This window comes from Ovis aries, chromosome 13 (genome assembly GCF_016772045.2).
Source record: "Ovis aries strain OAR_USU_Benz2616 breed Rambouillet chromosome 13, ARS-UI_Ramb_v3.0, whole genome shotgun sequence".
Taxonomy (NCBI): Eukaryota; Metazoa; Chordata; class Mammalia; order Artiodactyla; family Bovidae; genus Ovis; species Ovis aries.
The window spans coordinates 30233567-30243207 of record NC_056066.1 but is presented as its reverse complement, the minus strand read 5'-3'; positions in this window follow the sequence as shown (position 1 = coordinate 30243207).

Sequence of the window (9641 nt, the reverse complement as noted above, 5' to 3'; positions counted from 1 at the left end):
TTGTCAGAAAACTGATGTCTCTGCTTTTTTCAAACACTGTTTAGGTTTGTCATAGCTTTTCTTCCAAGAAGCAAACGTCTTTTAGTTTCATGGCTATAGTCACCATCTGCAGTGATTTTGGAGCCAAAGAAAATAAAGTCTGTCACTGTTTCCTTTGCTTCCCCATCTATTTGCCATGAAGTGATGGTGATGGGACTGGATGGCCTGATCCTAGTTTTTTGAATGTTGAGTTTTAAACCAGCCTTTTCATTCTCCTCTTTCACCTTCATCAAGAGGCTTTTTAGTTCCTTTCTATCATTAGGGTGATGTCATCTGCACATCTGAGGTTGTTGATATTTCTCCTGGCCATCTTGATTCCAGCTTGTGCTTTATCCAGCCCAGCATTTCACATGATGTACTCTGCATAGAAGTTAAATAAGCAGGATGACAATATACAGCTTTGACGTACTCCTTTCCCAATTTTGATCCAGTCCATTGTTCCATGTTCGATTCTAATGGTTGGCTCTTGACCTGCATAAATGTTTTTCAGGAGGCTGTTAGGTCGTGAGGTATCCGCATCTCTTTAAGAATTTTCCACTGTTTGTGGTGATCCACACCGTCAAAAGCTTTAGTGTAGTCAATGAAGCAGAGGTAGATTTTTTTCTGGAATCCCCTTGCTTTTTCTATGATCCAACAGATGTTAGCAAAGTCAGATTACAATGGAGTTTAAACAGAGACCTGAGTGAATCCACAGAGACTTCCAAAACTGAGATGGTCTTAAGAGTCATCTTACCTTGTGGCAAGGGGTCAAGATTTTATACTCCTCTCAATCATAGGATATTTGCTACCTTTTGGAAGGATATGTGACCTGGACTAATGGCTATTCCTAGAGAGGGGCTGAGCTAAGAACTCAGTCTCCAAGATTTCAGGCAGTCAGGGAATGAGGGTGTTCATCCTGAAGGGGAGATTTGGACAACATACTATGGCAACTATTACACTTCTGCATTTGAGAATATAGGCTGTGGAGTCACATGATCTAAAATTGGGTTAATCCGTTTTTCCCTGGTAATGTTTTGATTTTGTTTATATAGTGACCTGGAATGCAGTTTCAATTGCATGATGATGGAGAGAGATGTATTTTGCAGAAAGAAGTCTGTTTTTGAGTTTTAGTTGATGCTAGTGGTAAAGAACCTGCCTGCCAGTGCAGGAGACATAAGGTTTGCAGGTTTGATCCCTGGGTCTGGAAGATCTACTGGAGGAGGGCATGGCAACCCACTGTAGTATTCTTGCCTGGAGAATCCCATGGACAGAGGGTCTCTAAGAGTCAAACACAATTGAAATGTCTTAGCATACACTCTGCCATTTTGCAGCTCTTTGTATACTTTTAAGTAGTATCACAACTAATTTGCATCTCAGTTTCCTATTCAGAGAAAATTGTAGTTAACCTTCAAGTTTAAAAGTATAAGAAATTAGTTGGTACACTGTTGCTTCATACATTCCTTTTGTGTTTTTGCTGAAAAACCTTCTATAGTCATTTGCAGCTTTACTTTAGCTATTCACAAACCCAGTCTCATGGAGTGACTTTAAATTATTTGATTGCACTATATTAGAAATAGGGTAAAATGTCTGATTTGTAGGACTGCTGAATAAATTAATTGGTCTCACATAGACTTAACTTTCCCTAAAATAGATAGAACAATGGCCATTTCAATAGGACCCCATAAAGAGCTTGAACTTAATCCCCATAAAGAGCTCTGCCCTTATGATTAGCATTACATTGAATTTCAAAGAAAAATTGCATCTTGAATAGGAGAACAAATAGACTCTGAAAACTGATATTATTACTATTCAGTCAGGTATCTTTGTACTCAGACCCAAATGTTAATATAAACAAGGAGAAAAATGGTTAATACAAGCTGCTGCTGCTGCTGCTAAGTTGCTTCAGTCGTATCCGACTCTATGCGACCCCATAGACGGCAGCCCACCAGGCTCCCCCGTCCCTGGGATTCTCCAGGCAAGAACACTGGAGTGGGTTGCCATTTGCTTCTCCAACGCATGAAAGTGAAAAGTGAAAGTGAAATTGCTCAGTTGTGTCCGACTCTTGGCGACCCCATGGACTGCAGCCTACCAGGCTCCTCCATCCATGGGATTTTCCAGGCAAGAGTACTGGAGTGGGGTGCCATTGCTAGTGAGTTACTAATTTCCAGAAAAAAAGTGCCCTCTAAAATTGTCCTGTTGGAAACTTCATTGTCTCTCTTCTTTGAGTCCTCTTTTTCTTTGTTGTATGGATAATACAGTGATGGCTCTTTTCCAATAGGACATATATGATCTTCTTTCTCTTTCTGTGACACAGTTAATCAATTCATGAGCAGTGGCTTTTTGGAGCTGAACTTTTATTTCCTCTGGACTAAGTTGGGTATTTTTCCTGTGGCTCATCCTTAAAGAAGACTCTAACTATGGAGGCTGTAGCTGGATTCAGAGCAAGACGTGCATGAGAGAAACCTATCTGGAATTAAGTAACAGCTCATAGTCCAGTGTGACGGCTGATGTTCTATGGGAGTGTAAGATGTGTTGTCTCCCAAAAACTTCACTATGCTGCATTTTTCTCATCCCCTCTCCTTGCCCGTGAAATGACATTATGTAATTTCCTCTTGTATGCAAGCTAGTTAATAGCTAAATTCAGTCAAAATCAATTTACAAATACCGTCAATGGGGTTGCACAGAGTCGGACATGACTGAAGTGACTTAGCAGCAGCAGCAGCAGCAGAAACCTCATAATAAATAACACACTTTCAAAGTACCTGTTTGGGATTGATCTAACAATTATCTAGTGAGATCTGCCAGTATCATTTTCCATTAACTTCTGTCATGTTTAAATGCTTTTATAAGCTAATGGGGTGGTTTGTAATTGGGCCATACCTAGGCTGTTTCTCCACTGTATGGCAGGTGATGGATAAAGAAGATGTCTGCAAAGGTATTTGTATCGAATGTTCACCGAGGGTTTCCTCTCATACTGCCCTCACATGCGGAAGCCACCCTGGGAAATGAATGTGCCAGGATAAGTTATCTGGGACTCATAAAATCTTTTTCAGAAGATTGAAATAAAGTCAGTGCTTGCAGAAGACAAATCAATTGTGACATTTCTGAATAGAGTGCGATGCATTTAATTAGCACAAGACATACTGGCAAATGCTGAATTACCCAATAAATCACTAGATGCTGAAACCCATACCGAGCAGGGAATCAGCTGTCTGGTGAGATGTACAGCAAGTGATAATACAGAGATCTGGGCATTTATATTGTCACTTTGCCCCATTTTCTGCTGTATTTTTTCTATTTTGACATTTGCCCACCGAGCCCCTTTAATTATTCTAAACTATCAGTGAACTCCGTGCCCATCCACTCGGAGAATATTTTATGAATATTTGCATTTGCAGAGAATATCCACATGGTTGGTGTGATTCCACAGATGTGGCTTAAAAGGTCCTGTGTGGAGGGGGGTAAGTGCAGATAAAAACCCTCAACACAAGACATTCTGAAAAAGATACAAATAGGGTCGTTGTATTGCAGTTCATCAAAAATATGGAAGGTGTTACTTCAGTCATTTTTAAGTCTCACAAAGATATCAGTTTAAGCAGGAAAAATGAGTTACTTTAATGTTTGACACCTTTGGTTAATTTTTTTTTTTTAACTTGTAACTTAGTAGCTACTTCAATTCATCTTTGAAATGCTGCTAAAGAGCACAGGGGCTTAAATCCAGTGTTGTGGCTATTGACAATCTGAGAAAAAAAAGTTAAAATGAATTTGAAATTAGTCTAGCTGGCTCTAAAAGACAAAACAGAACATCCCTTCCAGCTGAGGGATATTTTATCCATAAATTGGTGGTTCTGCTAGTCAGCCTTTTTTTGGCTGGCTTTTTGTGACACGGATAGCAAGGTAGCTTCCCAAATAAACACAAGATCATATGAAAGACACACTTTGCTTCTCCTCCAGTACAGGGTTAGTGGTGACATTTCCAGCCCTTGATGGTAGATAGATGCACTGTAAAAAACAAATAGTTTTTTGTTTGTTTGTTTTCCTTAAATTGTTTTATTTTTATGGTTGTTCTGGGTCTCCATTGCTATGTGGGATTTTCTGTAGTTGTGGTGAGTAGGGGGACGACTTTCTAGTTGCAGTGCACAGGCTTCCCATTGTGGTGGCTTCCCTTGTTGCAGAGCATGTGCTCTAGAGTACTTGGGCTTCAGTAGTTGTGGTACACGTGGCACAACTTAGTTGCCCCGTGGCATGTGGAATATTCCTGATCCAGGGATTGGACTGTGTCCCCTGCATTCACAGGCAGATTCTTATAAACACTGGACCACAAGACAAGTCCACGGATAAATTTTTATTGGTAAAGAATCTCAGGTCTGCAAAGCTGGAGTCCAATTTTCCTGGGGGATGGAAACTCTAGAAATATCAGCATCACTTGTCTGAGGTCATAGAAACCAAGCTTGTATTGCTATGGCTTATGATCACAGTGCAGAGAGGAGAGAAGGAATATCTGTCACCTGGGACAGTCCGACTCTTCCCATTTCCCGACATCCTAAAATGTGGATGGGGACGAGGAGACAAGATACCTTTTCCCCCAAGGAACCTAGAGGAGCAGGAAGACAAACATACATTACAAAATAAAACCCAGAAGCATCCAGCAATATCTGCTACATGGACGCTATTCGAATCTATCACTCCCCAGTACCCTTCTGCCTTGTTTGCCTCGTAACTGTACTTAGGGAAGATGACTTTCCAACCTCAAGGGGCTGAATCTAGATTGGGGTAAGCCTGTCATGCCAATTCCATTTCCTTTGCCAATGACTAGTTGGGGGATGTGATGTTGTACAGTCCTGGCTGGTGGGATGTTGGGGAAGTCTGGAAGATTCTAGAATAATTTATTTGCTCTGATGTGGAAACATGGGAAGAGTCATAGCCTGTCCTGTCTCTGAATGTGTTAGAATGAGGACAACTAGAGCTGATGAAATTTTTAGCAACAAGAGCACATCCTGAGGAGTAGGCTAACACTCTACAGATGTAAGAGTTAATAGGTAACCAGTCATCCCAGTTGCCTGGACCATGGGTGTTTCCATGACTTTGGACTTTAAATACTGCAACCAGAAATGTGCTGGCCACATGGGGACAAGGCAGTTATCCTAGAAAAGAAAAGCCTGAGTGTTTAGAAATATCATCAAGCTGGTGAGCTAACCAACTTTGTGAAAGGTCTCTGGACTTTGATCGTTTTGCTAAATGTACTTATTGCTCATGCTGTTTTGAATAGTGCTCTGTTTCATGCGGCTGAAAGTTCCTGAATGATCAGTATGGAAGAAATTTTATTCTAAATCAAACCTAACAAAAATGAGTGATGCTGTATCATAGGAAGCCATGCTCTTTTTAAATGTGCTCTTCTTAATCGAATCTTTTACTTGTAGTTGTTAACCAAGTCATGTGACATTAACATCCATTTAATAGGAATTAATCAGTTTATAACCAGCCATGTCATTAAAAGATTTGTTTTGCTTTTTTTTAAATAATAAGAGCACAAGAGTTTTATTCCAGCCAAACTGTAATTGATAGCCCAGGAAGAATCCTCTCAGTATCTCTGAGGGGACTGATTTGAACAGTCAAAGAAGAGTCAGTATTTATGAATTTTTTTGGCTAGGGAAATACATGTAGCCAAGCATATGTCTTGGTAAAACATTAATGCTAATCACAAACAACAGATATCTCAAGTTAATGATTTTAGTGCCTTTCTTTTTTATTATTACTGTTAAAGTTTTTATTTTGTGTTGGAGTATAGCCGATTAACAATTTGTGATAGTTTCAGTGGACAGCAAAGGGACTCATCCATACATACACATGTATCCATTCTCCCCAGATTCCCCTCCCATCCAGGCTGCAGTGCAACATTGAGCAGAATTCCCCTCTGCTATACAGTAGGATCTTGTTGGTTATTCATTTTAGTTATAGCAATGTGTACATGACTTGATGTGGACCATTTTTCAAGTCTTTATCGAATGTGTTACAATATTACTTTTTGTAGTTTCATGTTTTGGCCACAAGGCATGTGGAATCTTAGCTCCCTGATCAGAGGTCAGACCCGAACCCCCTGCATTGCAAGGCGAAGTCTTAACCCCTGGACCATCAGGGAAGTTGCCCAGCCATGTCATTTTGACTTACCAATTTACGTGGCCACTCCTTGCTGTTACAGTAAAGTGAATTCTTAGAAGTATAAATAACTAGAAAACAGACCAACCATGGACTGTTGTTCAAATGTCTTTACATCAATAGCACTAAAAATCGGATGAGTGGATAAGAATTCAGCTACTGAAACAAAGTCTTGGTTCAGTTCAGTTCAGTCACTCAGGCATGTGCAGCTTCAGATGACCAAGATGGTAAATAGCAAAAACCCACTAAAAAGGGGGCCTTAATGTTATCATTTTAAATTAATTTATTTTTAACTAACTATAGATTCACTATCATTTTTATCATCTGGAGCTATATTTATCATTCTGCGCTTGGAGGAAGAGAGCTACGTTAGGAATCTATCTCAAGTGTAAGCAAAACATTAGACAAACAGAGGCCTGTATTCTTCAATTTGCTCCTTACTTGGCTTCACAATAAGTATTTGTGGAGTGATTGTTGAATATTGACCTTATGTATGACCTCAGACAATCAATTCTGTCATCTATTTAAGCACAAGAAGGATGGTAGGACTTCATATCACTAGAATTGCTTAATTGCCTAAGCATCATGGCAGTAGCAACTGAAGAAAGTGCCAGGGGTAATTGGACATCATAACATTGGCAATGGCAATGCTGGTCTATAGGGCTTTTTCTCAGTGAATGCCTTGGGGATCTGTCTCCAGCCATCTCTCCTGTTAAATGTTCTGTGATCCCACTCAAGAAACAAGGAAATGCTCTTGGCAACAGAATCATCTGCTCACTGACCACACTTGGCTATTTATCTCCCTTTGTCAGTGCTGGATGGTGGCAGATTTCAGTGTCTGGTCAATGGAGGCTCTGAATCACTGAACTGGCAGGACTTGTGATGGCCCATCAGCAATGATAGCCATCTGGGGAAAATCCTCAGTAGACTTAAGGAGGCCTCACACTTAGTGGAAGGAAATATAATTGCATATTGTAATTTGCACAACTTGAATGGATAGTTCTCCTTTGAAAGAGACAAGAGGCTTTTTTTTTTTTTTTTTTCTGAAGAAATCCAAAGTAAGCCCTTCTTCTTGCTTCATTTTTTTTCCCCCTCTCCAGGCCAAGTTTTAAAAATCTACTAGTGAGAAAATCCGATTTCCAAAATAATGCATTTTCAAAAATTGCTCTTTCACAATTGTGTTTCAATTAGTCTTTCCCTTTCCTTCTAGTGTTGTGTTTTTCCTCTTACAAAAAGTTTACTCTGATGAAAAGATATGGGTATAACTGTTTGATTTTTATCAGCTCGTCATTACTCACTTAACTTGCCCAAAGAATCTTCCCTGTGCCTCTCTACTCAAAAGAAAGTCCCCATCAAGCACCCTGGATATGCCCTATGATAAGTTTCCTATTTCTATAATACAATTAGAAGTTATAAAGCAAGTATCAAATCAGATATTGCTTCAGGGAGCAATTAGGGAAGAATTATACAAATCATTTATAATTTTCTCCAAACAAAATTAGAGGAATCCTAAATTTCTATCTAAATCAATAGGCTAGATATCTTCCCCCCCCCTCCCCTGCCTTGAAATGAAATAGTGGAGCACAGAATCTTCAAACTAAAATTTAGAGATTTTTATGGCCCTATGGACTTGGAATTCAAATGTTTGTTTTGCAACTTGCCTGTGTGACGTACATCAAGTTAAACTTTCAGGGCTTCAGTTTTTCTCATTTGAATATTGGGATCATAATACCTGTTGCCTAGAGTTGCTTTATATTACATGATGTAAAGCAATGAGCAGAGTGTAGTACAGTTCTCAGTGAATGGTATCATTATAATTGCTAGTAATTTAGATTTGTGTTACTTCTAACTACACAGTTTTTTCACTTCTTGTTGCTCTCTCAAGCATAGCACATTTATCAATCTGCTAATCCCCTTGTCCAGATATTCTGGAACATTTTCTTATTGTCAGTATTCTTTCAACCAAAGCACTTTGGTATCACCTTTGACTTTTCATTATTTATTTTTGTTTTGATAGTTAGATATTAGTTTATTCTTTGTAGATGTATGTGATAAACATGCAAACAAAAAATCTTTTCTCCATACTGTGTCATGATCAATATCAAAGAGAAAAAGAAAAGAACAGAGACACATTTTCTTGCCTTTCTTCCACTGGTTTGTCCTGAAGGCAAGAATTAAATCTTGCCTAAGTTTCCTGGGACTGCCTTCACAACTTACAATAAACTGGGTGGGTTAAAACAACAGCAGTGTATTCTCTTACAGTTCTGGAAGCCAGAAGACCGAAATCAAGGTGCTGGTAGGGTTGATGCCTTCTGGTGGCACTCAGGGAGAATCTGTTCCGTGTCTCTCTTCTTGCTTCTGGTGGTTCCTGAATGGGAATGACGGGCATCCCTTGGCTTGTATCTGCATTGCTCAAGTCACTGTCATCATCTTCATTTGATTTTCTAAAGCTGAGTTTTCACTCATCAAAAGAATCTGCTATGAAAGAATTCTTTTGTATTTGCCTTCATTTTGGAAAAAATCCTCATTGTTACTACCCTAAATGAGGTTCTAGTATAGAACTAATATTTTAAAAATATGTAGCCTAATCTATATTGCTTTCTCAAGCCTGTGAACTTGGCCCTAATTGGTTTGGGATATCCATATTGTGGGTGTGGGACTTGGGGGTGGAGAGAAGCATTAGGATTTTTACTTGCACAGAAATAATGTCAGCTTTTGACATTCAAAATATGTCTTTACAGGCAGGATATTTCCCTTGTAAGCCTATCTGTTTAGTTCAAAAGGAATTTAATACATTCTTTTGGCACTGGTCTCTCTACATTTCGGCAGATTAATTGCTAAAACAGGGGTTTAGGTCATAGAGTACCTTCAAAATATATAGCAAATGCCAATAATTGTGATTAATGCTTAGCTAGTTATTTGGGACTAGAACGGAGGAGGTGTATATAAAAACCCCCTTATTTCCTGGGTTTGGAAAAGGAAATTGGAAGATAAAAAGGAAAGGAGTTAAATAAAAATACATGGGTCAACATTTGTCTTCTGCTAGGATGAAAAAGTTCATGACAGACCATCACTCCTGCTTTAATTCTATAGATAACCATAAAATCTACATATATTTTAAAGCTAGCAAGCACTATCGGTGCACAGAAATATAAAGGAACTGCATCCCAGAGAAGGACAAGCCTTTACTAAGTGAGCAAAGACTGGTAGCCAGTTTCAACCAGTGGCAGATTATCCTGGTTGAACGTGGATAGGACAATGATTAGGTATGCCATAGGCAGAAGGACTTTCTAGGGTAAAGAGATACCAGCAAAACTTAAAACTGTCTGGCAATAGATTGGAATGTGGAATAGCCTAACATTTTAGAGGTTTTCCCTAATTCCTGTTTATCTTCCTATAAGCTTCCCAGAATTTAGCTGAGTACAAGGAGATGTGGGAAGCTGAAGGTTGAGTGGGAAATCAGAGAG